We start from the raw sequence: 16663 nt of genomic DNA, 5'->3' as shown, positions 1-16663 counted from the left end.
GGATTCATCTCCTGTTTTTAGCCTCCCTGTAAACCAATTGTCCAATAAGTTGCCCGTTTCCTTAAACTTGTTATTACAGCGATAAATGCCGCTACTGTCAGGGAAAATACTTTCATTAAACACTCGACGATACTTAAATTGTATACAGTGCATTGAATAGTAATCGAATTATCTACATTCGAACCGATTAAAAACGGTTCTGAATCGTATTTTAACTACAGAATTGGTGGAATTCGTGCTTTTAACATCCAAGATCCAAGTTTAAATATTTAATTTTCTATTTTAAATTCGGGCAGTTTTTTAAAAATATTCTTTGCCACTGATGTTTAATTTTACCCGTAAACTTATCTGTTAATTTAAGATACAATCCTAAGTAAAACACTATGATCAATTGAGTTTATTGTAACCAACAATGGTTTCATCCACTATTTTCCTTTCCATTCTTACCTCCTAGTTGGGCAGAAAGTCGGCAAATTGTAGTAACCTGAAACAGACAAGAGGATTTTGATTAGGATTACGTAAAATGCAATAATGTGTTAAATAAAAATACATTTTTCAAACCCATAAATCTAAAGTGTTCTTAGAAAATATATTAGCTAATGTTTATTATCATAAAGAGCTGATTAAAATCCTTTACCAATTAATTAATTACTCTAGTATCTAGTAAAATATATCAAAGTATCCTCTATTAAAAGCTGTAAATAAATCCCGAATGTATTACATAGGTTTCCACGAGCCTAACTTTAAAATTATCCTTTTTATAAAAGTACTGTTAAAACTAAGAAAAGGTGTCGTGTTCCGGGAATAAAATATCTCGAGACTCTCCCAAAGGGGTTTGTACTTCAGGACAGAGCTCTGAGACTGGAATGGGGAATTCTTGTTGCATCTCAAAACTACTACGGAGAGATATTCTACTCAAATGACACCCTTATATACCATAGTCTTTTATTTTATTATAATAATAAACAAATACAACTAAAACTATTTTTTTTTATAACTCGCAACTATAAAAATCTTTTAGTCGCATACTACTCTTCAAATAATTATTTTCCAGTATTTTTTAATCACGTTATAAATTTTATAAAATATAACTTGTGATTTCCAATGGTGTAAATTAAAAACAAATGTGAGAATCATATGGTAAGTTAACCAGCGTATCAGCGTTTACTATGAATAGTTCCTTTATGTTTCAAATACTTCTTCCAATTTCATTACTGTACGCCACACCACACATCGCGCAACAGTCTTTATTGAAGTCGCATTAAAAAGGGAAAACAGACCTTTGCCTGCATTTTTCCTATGCTACATTTTAAAGTATCATAATGATTTTACTCAGTATTAGTTCCGACTATTGAGCGATAGACTGAAATGATGTTCGGGGGACATGTACTAACGCATTACATTCCATGTAGATACATCCTCTTATTGGTACATTAAGTTGGTACTCACAACAGCGTTTTATTAATATAGGTATTGTAATAATGTATGTGTGTTTATATATATGTAATATTTCAATTACATAGGTCAGTTCGTTTACAATATCTATGTGGACAGACAGATGACAGTATAAAATTGTCAGTCCCTCGGGTGATAGGCTTCGCTAACGCTCAGACAATTAATGTTTTCTCGACCTGATTCACAAACACATAGAATAGAGATAAAGGAAGCACGAATTTAGATGGATTTCATGTCAATGTATTTCATCCTTAAGCCAGGTGGATAATCTTGGAAATTCGAATTAAAGATGTGGTGAGCAATTATTATTTATGTTTCATATAAAAGTGTATTTAAGTTATTAAAAATCAGATTGTCATTTGTCTGTGTTGCGTAGACATGGTAGGTATTCTTGTAAACAACGCTTGTTGAGCTACATTCTACTTATGGTAAAGAGTAGTAAGTAAAACCCAACTAAATTATAATTTAATCTAAGTTAACATATCCGTCGTTTTGACACGTTGACCGTTACTTCCTTTAAAAATATGAAGTATTCAGGAGGCTTCACGAAATTATGAATAAAATATTATATAGACATCCGGTCTGCAGAGGTGACACTATGACAGCTGATTGGCAGTACGAGGCACAAGCCATCACGACGTCATGCACTGCTCTGAAATGGATTTATGATTTTATTCGATTACCACAAATGTGAAATACATCAAATCCTGTTAAGCATGACTTTCTCGGGAAAACTTTCACGTACAAACGTTATTACTATATAGTTTGTGTTTTAGCATATTTTGTATAATTAATTTATGCTTTAATCCGTTAAGTAATTAAAAGGTTATGGGCAAATAAAAATGAAACTGGACTTTTTGAAAAGAATAATGCCTTATTTAATCAGGCGAAGTTAGGGTTACGAAGCCCTCTCTAACACAAACTGGGAATCAACGGCTGAAAGGTGACTTCCGAACCGCCACCAACGACTGGGCATGCGGGCTGCTTGCAAGGACAGGATCGCTCAGCGGTCACCTATCCAAGCAGCAGTCATTGCTTGATCCGGTTGTCTCGCGATAATCGCCCTAGCCTCTACACTACGCCATTGACTAATGAAGTCAATTTGTAATATATGTAAAATATTATAATGGAATTGACTAAATGATTACGATACCATCTCTGTTGAGTTCATTATTTTAATTAGAACAAACAGTAATTTGTAGAACACTGAATTATTAATTATCACATTAACTTTTTACAAAGTAACACATTAACACATTTTAACATGTGTAAGGATTTTATCTAATGAGCCACAAAATATTTTTTTTAACGAATACACTTATACACATTCAATAATAATGAGTACTACAATTTAGTTAGTTTATATTTTTTTCTTATATTGATAGACAAAATAGTACACTGTATGAGTACTTAATGTGCTAAAATATCTTTTGAGTTCTATAACTGTACCATTTGTTCATAACTACTAATTATAATAAGACATGTACATTTAAAGCGATATTAGGCCTAAACTTTATTAGATAAACACATCAAAAATTATAAACTTTTTTAAATAAATAAAACCGTCAAAATCCTTAATTTTAAAGTTTATTTTATCAATCCTCTACGTCTGTTTCACTTTATTAAACATAGCACGAGACCTATTTCAGGGTTTTTTTTTGTTTTGTTTTTTTTTTGTGACACATGCAACACATTTTAGTTCTGTATGCCGTAATAAGAATATTATTGTCATTTTTATACAGAAACAATAAAAATGAGTTCTTAAAAATTTGGAAAAATAAAGTATAAACATTAATTAAACTTTCTGTTTTTCCATACTTTCAAAAGTTCCTGTTAAAAGAGTGTGTTAAATCTGTGGTGGAATTCTTAATACGAACAATTTACTACCTACAAAAAGATGCCCACTATAGAACACTGAGGTGAAAATTAAAGGTAAAAATAGTCTTTTGAAGAGTCGGTGGCATGTCAATGTTGTGGAACTGAGTCGCCATTAGCAAGATGGAGCTTTGTTTCTCGCGACCCATTGTTCTTGGCCATTACAACACAAAGGCACCAATGGCGACCTCAGTGTCCGCGTCATCATGTTACAACGTGCTCGTCTTATCCTCCCCCCCCCCCCTACACCTCATCAAGGTGTTTTGTCTCATAAGGGAGCATGCATTTTCCGGGAAGTGTACACTTGCTTGATTAAACCAATCTTCATTTAGAGGTTAGTTTCATCTGAGGAAAATGTGGTTTTATTTTCTCTCTACTCAGACTTTTGTAAATTATAATGAGCGTTAATTGAATGCATGCATATATTTATTTGTTAAATGTACACACATTTATAGTTAAGTTTTCTGTGTAAAACAAAGTGTGCATAAGTAAAAAAATTTTAGTTTTCAAAAAATTCGAGGAAGAATCATAAGTACCAAATACGTGCACGTCTACAATTATTTTAGATCTAAAAATAGAAGTGCCTAATTATTATTATTATCCTGCCAAAATTCGTATAGCGGCCTTATTTTGTCATAACTGCTTTTTATTTGTATTATAAACGTATGAAGAGCTGTCTTAAAAATTACAATAGCATAGCTACAATGTATAATACACCCCACTATATATTACAGCAATGCTAAAGTAATTTTGAGGTACTGGTTTTTTCGTAAGCTAATGGTTCACTGTTTGCAACCAAGAACAATGGTTTCCATACAATTATATATGTGTCCGCCTGAAGTTCTCTTTTGTAGCATGTTATAAGCTCTTTGAACCCATTTCTAAGTTCTTGATTTAAAAAAGAATTGAACTATACAACCTGAAGAGTTTATAAGTCTTAGGAATGTTACAAATGTTCTAAACGAATGTAGAGAGAGTGTATGTGCAACCATGAAAGGCATATCACGCAAAAATATAATTATTAATCTATTTGTTGAGATTATAGTTTCAGTGGTCATGTCAAAATATATATTGTATGTCCTCTATAACTCAACCAAGCATATAAAAAAGTACACGCAAAAATTAGTAAAGCCTGTAATTAAAACCAAGACAGTTTATTAACTTAAATTGGCTTAAAATTGCGTGCTTACATTCCGTGCCACCGATTGGTAAAACACTTATAGCCAACATAACCGCTTTACATATTATACAGTCCAGTTTCAGTAGATATTTACTACCAACTGTACGAAAAACTAGATAAAGCAGTCGTACTTGTATGACACAGCCGCCTTAACTGATGAAACGTGTACCGGTCCTGCCTTATAGAACACGTTGTTTGTGTTTGACTTCATCACGTGAGTCTATGTGATGATGTGGGAATGAATGCTTAAAACATAGCACAATATTATTATTTAAATTCCTTACACTTGACGAAGAGGGTACATTTCGATCCTCGAAACGTAGTTTTAAACATTTTGTAACGTATAACGATGGTAAGGTCCAAATCCTATTATATTTACAAACCTTATATCGTTAAAAACAAAGATTATTACTAGTTAGAATCGTTTTTAATTATTTATTTAGTGAGCAAATATAATTAAGAAATTGGTTTTTGGACTTCTTAAACTTTTTAATGGTATGGAATTATTTGTTTTTTTATAACTTGCTATTCATAACTGGTTATTGATTTAGGTGTACGAGTAATATGAATAAAAAAAATAGACAGTTGAATAATGACATAAAATAAAGGAAATATAATAAAAAATGTTACAAAAGACAGTGAATGCCCCATGTTTTAAAACTGCAATATTTAAAGTAAATCGTGAGAAGTGGCATTATTATGCATTGTGAAATCTATTCAATGAGGGATTTCAATGCAAATAAACAAACACTTTGTTCTATTCCTGATATACAGGTACATAAATAAATAATAAGCATATGCTTTAGCATGATGTGATGTTTGAAGGTTGCTAACGGTGTTTAACAGTTTACAATCAGATTGTTAAACCTCAAAACTAATTAAGAAAACTTATCTTCGTATTGTACGGCACGGATTGTAAGCACGCAATTTTAAGCCAATTTAAGTTATTAACTGTCTTGGTTTTAATTACAGGGTTTATTAATTTATGCGTGTACTTGTTATATACTTGGTTGAGTTACTGAGGATGTATGACATATATTGTCACATAACCATTGAATCGGGTTAAAAATGTAGTCTCAACGAAAAGATTAATAAATGTATTTTGAGTGATAATGACGAAAGATGTCACAGAAAGATATCGACTTAATCGATAAAACTCATCGAGCTGACGAAGAGTCAAACTTAGGGAAACATTACCATTTGATAACCAACTGATTTTGGTTAACCAACTCGTGCTTTCTCATTATCAAGTGAAATGAAAATTGTTGCAGCACGATATTGACTGTTTGCTGAAGACGCACCATGTTGTTCTGATGTCAATGTCAATGAAAGCTGCTGCCGTACGATATTGACTGTCAGTAAGACAGAGATAAACTGACACTGACAGACAGCGAGCGAGGTGCGAGCAGAGAGAACTGTGTGTACAGCGCATGTCATGCAGGCCAATCCATATCTCTCATCCACTATACCTGGGCCAATCGATTTACATTCGTACACACTCACTGGGTCATTCATGTTTTACCGTTAGTCTCGTTTCGACACGCGATACTGTTTACAATTGTTTAATGTATCTTCTAGATGGTAGCTTCACTTGGCCATACCAGCGTGGCACATCCTAAATATATTTCTATTATTCAGCAGATTTTTCTTACGCACGAGTTATTGAAGTAATAAATTGCTTACGTGAAGCAACTAAAGCAGTTTTATCCAACATTTCTCGTAATATTTAATAGTAAGATGAGTTATCAGCTGTTTTATTTTGATTATAAATCTTGATTTATTATTTTTAATCTGTGCACATAATTCTAACTGCGAATTTTCAAATATTATTAATATTCTTTCTTAGACCAGAGATTTTCACTAAAAAGGTTAACTTTTGCAGGAGTTTTCGTGAGCCACCTGTGTCTGAAAATATTCAATGCACAATTAATCAGTGTTTACAACTAAACAACGCTAGGTTAAAAAGGCATATGTTAATAAGTGGTTGGATTAAAACAGATTTAATGTTTTTCATCAGTACAAGTCATAAATACTAGTTTCTTACACCCTTCGGACTAACGACATAGGTTAGAATTACTGTGGATAGAAATGCGTTTTTTATGATTTAATTATTTTTGAAATGACTGGGAAATCTATATTATACTGACTATTTAAAAGGCAGCACTTCGATATTTATGTTAATTAATCGTTTATGGAAGAGTACACTTCATGAGCACGCCACATTTTTTATTCATGGTTAAACAGAGTTATTATCCCAGGCATGTTTACCTCGGCCAAATAAGAAGGTTGAACCATACGCCCGCGGGACCGCCGCGCTGGTATTACCATAATGGTGGTTTACATTTACGGCAGCTATAACAGGGCCCTACTAAACATTACGGTTTATAAACCTTTTATGCTTTTATATTTTCTGCTCATTTCGAACTAAGTAAGTCATACGGGGATGTCTGTATTTTATATTAATACGAAATGTTAGGAACAGACCGCTTCGAGCAAATTAAGATCTTCCGACTTACGAGAATTTTGTCAGAGTAGCTTCTAGCAATGATGAAAAGATAACAAAGTTTGTAAAATCATGGAAATTTCTATCTGAAGCACACACGAAACGAGTTCCACATTCATATGATTAAAACATGCAAATTAGTGGAATTAGTACGTGAATTATGAACATCAAACGTATCGACGAAATACAGAACTAATCTCTTAAAGAAGGAAGAGTCAAAGAAAACGAAAGAAAGAGAGCTAGTTTAATCTGCCACAAGGAAATTCGTCCTCTCGCTTACTCTTTTGGAGATCCCGTGACAATGCGTCTCCGGGGAGGACATGTTTAGGCTACCCTTGAAATGAAGGAATGGCCACAATGTGTTCGCCAACCAATTAGAGCTCTTCTAAACAAGTCACATTTATATTTAAACAGTTAATGTTTTCTTTTGGTCAAAATGCACACATAATTTTAAACACATTTTTTAGGAAAGCGTGTTTATTAAAATTTAGTTATAATAAAATAATTAATACACTTAAATTTTTTTTTAAGAAAGTTGAACTCAAACTGTTGCTGTAAATGAAGTCTGGATAACTGTCACCTATACTGATTTCTAACCGGATCTATTCCAGCTATGCGCTGGATGTAATGGGGTTCAGACCTGTTCTATCCGTTAACAGATTAAGCCAACACTGGCTTGAGGAGGTTGACAGGTTAAGCCGACGAACAAGTAAGCCTCCTGTTATTTGGTCACCTTGCTCTCCTTTCATATTTTGACTTGTCGAGATTCAAGTAATTACGGCTTCGATTATAGCAGGAGCAAGTTCATGTTAATTTTTTTACAAAAGAAGTAAAAACTTTGTTTTTTGACGGCTCAAATTCAACAAAAATAAGCTTCAAATAGTTTGTTCTCTTGGTTTCATCTATACTTTATACGTAAATATACGTTCAATAACGATAAAACCACACAATTGATAAAGATACAGAAAATTGTAATCAAGAAAATTCACAATGCTTTCATTAAACTTTCAACCTAATTTCAGTTGGTCGATATTGACGTAAATATACGTTCAATAACAATAACGCAACACAATATATACAAATAAATAAATCCGTAATGAAGGAAGTTCACAAATTAAACCAACACAAAAGGAAGTTTCAAAACGTTTGGTCACCTTGCTTTCATTAAACTTTCATCCAACTCTCAGTTGGTCGACATTGACGTAAATATACGTCCGAGGACAACACGGGTGCTCATAAGTGACTAATAAATATAACAGCGAACAAAGTAATGCTTCACTAATACCCGAAGCACTCTAGAAGTATTCGTTATAAAATCACGAATCACGTGAGCCAGTAACACGAGAATAGCGTGCTGTAATTCCGTGACACTTTTGGAGACAAGGGGAGCCCAACTTGCATCAACTCCGGCAGCGTTTCAACTACTTTTCCACTTAAAACACAAAATAAACTACGCGACTACGCTAAGCACCAACTTATGTTCATTAAACGACATGCAGACACAATATTTATGAGGGCAACTCTTCGTGACCTAATTTCCGAATGCGATGATTCATGTTTCAATAGAAGTATTCTTGGGCGACGAGTAATTAATTGCGGTTCAATTGTTCATGGTACTAAATTGGGAAAACCCTAAATGTCCCATAAAAGTAATACAATAAAATATTTCCCGCTCACAATCTACTCAGATTACAATACGTAATAATAGGTTTGTTACATTACGTATTATTAAAATTCCAGTGAGTAAGTAATTTCTTCGTGAGAATGTTAATATAATTCTAACAGATGTTTCTAATCCAGAACCGTTGTTTTACACTTAATATATCCTTACAGGCACTTCCCTACAATATTACTTCAATATATTACTTCAATAAACTATGAATACAGCTGCGGGTACAAGACAAGTCTTGGTTCTTTAGTACTATCCTGAGGATAGTCCCTGTCTACTAATTTTTATTACGCTATAAACACATAAGCACTAATTAAAATTAGAAAAAAAATACCATTTACGAGCGCTCACGTGATCTGAACTTGAATACTGTCTCGAGGGATGTCTTCTTTTCTCTTCAGAAGTGGGGGGTTGCGCGGAAGGTACCATCGAAGCCTGCAGTGATGGCCAGGGGCTTTTTCGACCGGTACTCTCCCAACCTCAGATCACGTCCAAGACTAACATTTCGACGTCATATCACGTCGAACGATCTGGCATGTACTCTGAGGTCGAGAAAGTATCGATCGGAAACGCCCTGGTCATCATTGCGGCTTCGTGGTGCTGCCCGTACTTTTGACGATAAAAGTTAAATTTCCCTCGAATTCAAGCTACACGAGCGCTCGTAAAGGTTAACTTTAACGTTAGTGCTACTAATTACTTATTTAATCTAATTAAATCTACTTATATCGCGTGGTAGATAGAGACTGAGTGGCCTCCAGGTAATATCAACGTCAAGTTTTATCAAATGAATTTCGAAAATCCCTTTTCGAAAATGGGATTCGTGTTGCAGAGGGATCACAAGCGGAAGTTACTCAAATGTGGACAAATAATGTTACCACAATAACCAGAGCTGATTGTCAAAGGTGTTGTCCCGTGTGTTGCCTGTCAACAGCACCCCCGTGTAGGGAAACTGTGTATGGATGATATTGATAGACGACAGACAGAAGAACAATGCCTCGCCGGAAGAGACAAAGCCCAGTGTGTTTGCGCATGTCCACGGTCAATCCATATCGCTGATATATTATACCTGGACCGATCGATTTGCATATGTACACTCTCACTGGAGTCCTTTAAGTGTTCATGCTCGATGAAATACGTAAAATCAATGTAAAGAGAAAATATTTTACCGATCGTAGTATTTTTATTTAAGCAAAAGCCTCAAATGTACCTATGAACTATTAAGACTTTCTAGGTGACTGTACCTAAAAGTTACAATTATATTAACAGTTTACATAAATAAAATTTTAAAACCCATAAGGGTGAAAAAACGTTGTATATGTAACCCAATAAAAGATGCTGCTTCAAGCAATATGTTGGGATTTCCCTAAAACGGAACATATCTAAAGTTTAGAAAACAAGGTTATGTCATGAAACATAATTTAAAATAGTATCTTTATTTTGTAACTAGTTCACAAAAACTGTTATATTTAATAATAACATATTTATTATTTAATAATGTAGCAAGTGAAAATACAACGAGTAAATTGAATGGCTTTTAATTGTAAGTTTCATTAAAAGAGAACATAACGTTAAGTAACAGATGTGTCAATTATGTACGCTACATACGACTGGAGGGGCAGATAATCAATTACTAATACGCTCATTACAAATATGTTATATCTTGGTTTCCAAAAACATCACCTATTAGTTTCTAATGCAATTAAATAATACCACCAAGTTGAGCTAAACGTTCAGTACCAAATTCAAATAAAGTTGTAATGCAAAGTATTTGTTGCTAAGGTTTTATACAACTCTAGACACGTAACTTTATATGTTTCTGTAAATAATGTAATATAGATTGTTACAATAAACTTGAGTTAGTCTCATATTACGTTGTGAAATATTGACAGTCTCTCCAACAAATGTATAAACGCTTCCGAGTTACTTGCGACATATGTATTCTTATACATCAAAGACATTTAATAACACATTCAATAACAATATTTATGGAGTTGATTTGAACTTAAAGCTTCTAAAAACGTAAAAATCCTTCTAAAAGCATATTACCATATTCTATTAAATGTGGTAAGTAAATAATAGTATGATTAGGGAAAACTTGTATTTCTATACACAATTTTTCTCATATCACTTTATACTATTTTAATATATAGGTACTTCAAAAAGAGCACATAGGCAAGATTAATTGATTGTTCATAATTTGGTTGTACCTAATTTTCTTCCATAATTTACAACTGTTAAATATTAAATAATTTTATAAATATTTTTTGTACTATAATTAATAAATTAAATAATAACACGTAATGATCTTTGGCATAACTTGATAGTAAACCAATAGCAACGACAAAAGCAAAACTTTTTGGAATTTTTTTAGGAATTTCATACTTAACTATAGTAACCTATATAGAGGACTATTTTTTCCATATATAAATATAAATATAATAACCGTAATATAAATAGATTGAAATCGTCAACTCTTGTGTTTTCATATTGGATAGCTTTGGATTGACTTTAAAAGGTTTAAAGTTATCTCCATGTCGACAAGGATAACACACATTTCAATAGAAATTATAATTATAGCATTATAATAATAATGCTTTATTTAAAACCACCTTTATTAGAAAAATAATCTCAAACAAACCCAGAGGTAAACATTTATGAAAATTAGGTTGAAACTCAATTTACTTTAAATTAGCCTTAATGTAAACAGCCCCAGGTCGCTGCTTTGAAGCGACGAGGCGCCGGTATACCTCTTGTGTGACTTTCCCGCCTCCTCACCATGCCATCCCTACCCTGGCATGTAAAACATGCCATTAGTCAGACAGGGTGATGTCCTAACTATACTTCGATACGAGATCTCAACATTGTAGCCAAGGGTGGGTTTCACATGGGACAGTCTGATGTTGATTATGCTGATTATGAAAATAACAAACAACATCTCAATCTTATTTTACCTCAGGTGGTGGGCGGATTGAGACACTTTCTTTTCTGATAGAGTTCAAAACCACTCCAAATTAATAATAGTAGCAATAAAGCAACTTGGTGATCCCCATACCGAAGAAAAACTTTCTTGGGCGAATGTTTACGTATGCAGTGCTTTAGAAGAAATTAGAATTGCACCCTATATAAATGTAATCAATATTAAATGCGAGCAAAGAGCAAGTTCGTTTTAATAATTTTATAGTTGCAGTCACAAAAATTAGGTATATACCAAAATATTTTATTCAATAACCCAAATGAGGGTGGAATTAATAGGGTCTGTAAGTTTGGAAAAGTAAAGTAAAGATGTATTATTTTACCAGGCGAAGTTAGGACTAAGAAAAGGTCGCCCTCTATATCACTTAACCTGGCGACCATCGGCTTAAAGTTGACTTCCAAACCACCACCAATGGCCGGGCAGGCGGGCTGCTTGCAAGGACAGGATCGCTCAGCGGTCACCCATCCAAGCAGTAGCCATGCTCGACGTTGCTTATCTAGTTATCTTCCCTGAATTTTTATCACTGGCAATTAAAAAAACACTTTTAGTGATTGTCTCAAGGGTCGCGGAACAGAACAGATTATACAAGAAATTTCAAGATAATAATGTACAAGGAGGATATTTACGTAATCTTGATTAGCTAAAAATACTTCTTATGTGATTATATTAAATATTAATCATTTTTGTTAAGTAAAAACACTAAAATTTGAAAATATGTGAACAGGAGATCCCTAAAATGCAAAAAGGGTGCTCGCCAAGGAGCGTGGTGTTGGCGCTACCATCCTCAAATAAACGAAAGATTTCCCAAATTTTATAGTAAGGTTGCACAAACCTAAAGTATTTGTCAAGTACCTTCAATATCAATAGGTACTTGTAATACACAACAACTAGTTAGAAAAAAAAAAAAAAAAAAAAAAAAAAAAAAAAAAAAAAAAACATTTGCTGTGCACTTTCCTCTACACTTTGGTTGCCGAATCAGCTACCAAAAACATTCAAGTTGTACTGAGAAATGCACAACTTAAACGTGCCTAATTTTACTAATGGACGACAGTAGTTCGAAAAAGTCGTAAAAGTGCCGTATAACTAGTAAACGCGAGTAAACATGACAGCTCGCTTTTGAAGTACAAGGCTAGTACAACTCTTGATATGGTAATATCATATACTCACGCGGGATCAATAACAACATCATTACACAACTACAACACACGTGTGAGTGTAACTGGATTGTTGTAATCCGGTTATTAGCTAGATTTACTTCGTTTTGTAAGCTTAAGGGCGTATATTACGTCAGAAGAAAAACACGACCTTTGACATTAGGGTCTTTAACAAGGTCTCTTTCTGATAAGGTCGGAGTGGAATATTTAAGGGTTGAGAGTCCCGTTACCAACCATATGTAAGGATATCGTCATAAGGGTGTTTAGGCAGTTGTTACATCAATTCACCCCAATTGTTAAAACTGCTGGGTGAACATAAAACTCAGAACCCTATCTAAGACCCTACTCAGATTAGCCTACCTAATGGAAACATTCTGGACTCAGTGAGCATTGCATGTTTTAATAAATACCCTTGAAGGTGGTGCAATACAATTTCTCTACTGGGTAATCTAGAATTTAACAAATAGAACAAGAAAGACCTAAATTTATCTCTAAACTTTATCTCTCGGTAAAGATCCGAAGAAGAAACTTAATACGCGGGAAAAAAGTAAATAATGCTGCGCCTCCTGGATAACCAGTAACTGAGGATATACTACGAGAGGGAAGGTAATTTTCTTAACCTTCACAAACACAATTGTGGATGCACTAGGTTTTGAGTGGAAACATTTAATTTGTAAGATATCCCTATAGGTTTTTTATATATTCACAAAAAATAAAAATATTCGACGAGTTCCCTTTTTTACATGTGGTCATTCAGGAATTTGTGAGGCCACACATACATAATATATCTCTCTATGTGCACATTATTAATTTCTTGAGGGCCAGGACACTTACGTTATCCTTCTCCAACGTGACTAATTAAAGTCCGGCTGTTAGATAATATTGCTCTCTGGTTTCACAAACGAAACACGTAACAAACTGAAACTGCTCATGAAGCAGCCCTTTTCTTCTTACCTTTATGACAGAAAAATTCTTTTAGATTAATTTGCAAAGGATTTTCGCAATTTCAAAATCCCCGATGGTAAGCAGGATACAGCGTAGCCATTATTAGTCTAAAATTCAGGTAAACCCTCACTCAGTGTAGGAGCGGCCTCATCTCTTTCGCAGGAGCCTGAAGCCATTCTTCGCGTGATCCTCTCTGGGAACTATTCCCGCTGTTTGCTCCGGTGGTCCAACATATCCTGCAATTACTGAACATCCTGATCCTAATTCTGACTCGTCACTCTGGTCCTGTCGAATCCTTCGCGGAGTAGACTGGTAATTGTGTGAACGTGTGAATTTATACAGTTTTCTGGATTTCTTTGACACGAATGCTTTGATTGCTTTTTCTATCAACATGGCACTGGTGATGTTAATAAGCGATAAAATCATTTTATCTTTTTCTTTTACTTTTTGGATTCCTTGTTGCGAGAACTATGCAAGTGTTTTTCTTAGGATTATTCAAATCCTATCCTTAATGATTACATTTTTATTACTATTTTAAGGGGCGTTTATTTTACACCAATGGCACACTAAACGTTTTAAACGCGCAAAGGTGCGTACTCACTTGCAAATATTTATTGACCTCAATGTGATTCGAACCCGTGACCTCTTGGTTAAGAGCAGCACCCTTACCTCTACTCTACGTAGGAAGGCCTGTAAGTCTCGATTACTCTTTGACCTTATTCTTCAAAAAAGGATCCTGTAAGAAGATGGTATGTTACAAAAGATATAACAATCTATTGTTTTCGTTTGCACTTATATATGACAGACTGAGGGTATCCGTTTTTAAAAGATCCCATTCATCGTCTTTCATTCTTGTTTTAACCCATCTTTGTCTAAGCACAGGCTCTTTGCCATATTAAACAATGAGTATCCTAAAATTTTTTAAGGTTTGATTGAAAATTTAAATACTGGACCGTGTGTGTTTTCTTACAATGTTGCCTTAAGGACTTCCATAGCTCTTACTACACACATCCTGAAAGTGGAGTTTGTTTTGGACTTCTATGATAGGCGAATGTAGGGAGAATTGCTGTTTATGTGTTATGTTTCCCACAGTTATAAGAGTCCTGGCGGCCATATCATGGCGTTGTACTACCTTAAATTTGGTCATAAAGATAAGAATATGACTCATTTTAAAAATTAAAGAGTCAAACGCTGTTTTAGAGTTTTGGTTTCAAAATTGGTATTTCAAAAAAATAAATAAAACAATTTTTAATTTTACCGTTTATAATACACAAAAAAGTAAACACTTTACGTGAAAAACACAAAAAGGGAGATATTTTCATAACAGTATTACGAAATACTGTATAACGGCACACATTACATGTTAAGATTGTTCTTATTGGAGAAATGCCAAGGTCGGTTCTCTACACGCTAGGAAGTCTGTAGTGATAGCATTTGCATCCACACTGCTCATGTAATTTGCCAGGATAAATATATGAAGTGTAATCCTTGAATCATAGGAAAGAAAAGATGAAATAAAACCGCATCGTATAGAGTATCAGAAGAATGAACAAAGGCTTGAGTCTGGTCTGTGAGGAATTAAAGGAAGAGATGACAGGTAAATATAGCACGTCCCAGGCCGATGTCCCAATTCACTTAGTATCAGACCCGTGTCGTGCCTCCCCCGCCCCCTTTCTGTAAACAAGCCATCTTGCTCTCTGAGGTATTGTTCTCTGACAGACTGATTGTAAACAAGGTTTTGTACGAGGCGAACTCCATCCTTTCCGCAATCCCTCAGTAGAATTCTGTTATTTGCTAGAAGGAACTAACTTGCGATTTATCCTGTATATGTACGTTTAAATTAAGGAGTAAAACGATGTTTCGTTATCGTTGGTGCACCGAGAGAGTAGCATGATTATAACAATCTAGGACGTGTAAAACGTACGTATACTAATTACACTGAAAAAAAAAAACAAGTAGATTACTTATACAGAATCAGTCCATACTTAAATTTTGGTATTCTTGCTTTTATAAAGTAACGAAAGGTGTACAATTTATAAGTGAATAATTACAATAGTTTAGCATGTCAATGCCAATGTTTCAAAGCATGCAAAGCTTAGCGTTCTACGTAACCGGAACTCCACAAAAAAGGCTGATTAAAAGCATTTTAACCAAAACACACACACACACACACACACACACACACACACACACACACACACACACACACACACATATATATATATATATATATATACATATATTTATTTATTTATGGCTATAATCTTAGTAAAATGTATAATTTATTATTCTTGTGGCAGATGTGCAAGAAATGTATTGCATATACTTTTTTGACTAATCTAGGTAACTTTAAACGATTTGATTTGATTCGAGTGTGGCTATTTTAGTCAGTTCTTTTATAAACTTCAGTTTATTTTTGACGTTTTATGAAATATTTATTACGGTAAAAATCTTGATAATTGAAATTTAATGAACTATGAAACCGTTTCCAGTTAAATTCCGAACATACGCTACTAACAGACAAATGATGTAAGGAATTGATGTAAATCTCCAGAGGAATAGAAAACGCTACATCTAAATCTCTACCAAATAGTATAGTGTGGTAAGTGTAGCAAATTAACTCGCCAAAGACTAATGGACAACAAAACGAGCTGTAAGCCAATAAAGTCCAGCACGATTAGATTTTAATTTTTGTGCTTGGTTAACGTTATAACATAACCAGTCACATTGATAAGCCAGATGATAAAGCTCTGTGTAAGAACTATGCGTACAATATTTGATTGTATCAGTTACGGGTTTAAGGAATTATTGCAGTTAATTGTGATATCTGCCACTAGGGCTGCGCCACTGAAATTCGATTGTTTGCTACCTGACCTCTAACTCCACAGATGGCAGTGCGAGCGCTCGC

The 16663-nt window shown here is 34.0% G+C and overlaps 1 protein-coding gene across 4 annotated transcripts in view; it reads right to left on the bottom strand.

The window, feature by feature from the left end:
- LOC124364151 (irregular chiasm C-roughest protein) overlaps nucleotides 1-16663 on the bottom strand; it is a 393724-nt gene that overhangs the window by 187073 nt on the left and 189988 nt on the right. For all 4 annotated transcript variants that reach the window (XM_046819395.1, XM_046819397.1, XM_046819396.1 and 1 more), the window contains exon 3: nucleotides 448-484. The gene's annotated coding sequence lies outside the window, so the exon portion shown is untranslated. The remainder of the gene's footprint in view (nucleotides 1-447; nucleotides 485-16663) is intronic.

The sequence above is a fragment of the Homalodisca vitripennis genome, chromosome 6, assembly GCF_021130785.1.
Source record: "Homalodisca vitripennis isolate AUS2020 chromosome 6, UT_GWSS_2.1, whole genome shotgun sequence".
Lineage (NCBI taxonomy): Eukaryota > Metazoa > Arthropoda > Insecta > Hemiptera > Cicadellidae > Homalodisca > Homalodisca vitripennis.
The sequence above is the reverse complement of the archived record's forward strand: the minus strand, read 5'-3'. Positions and strand labels throughout refer to the sequence as shown.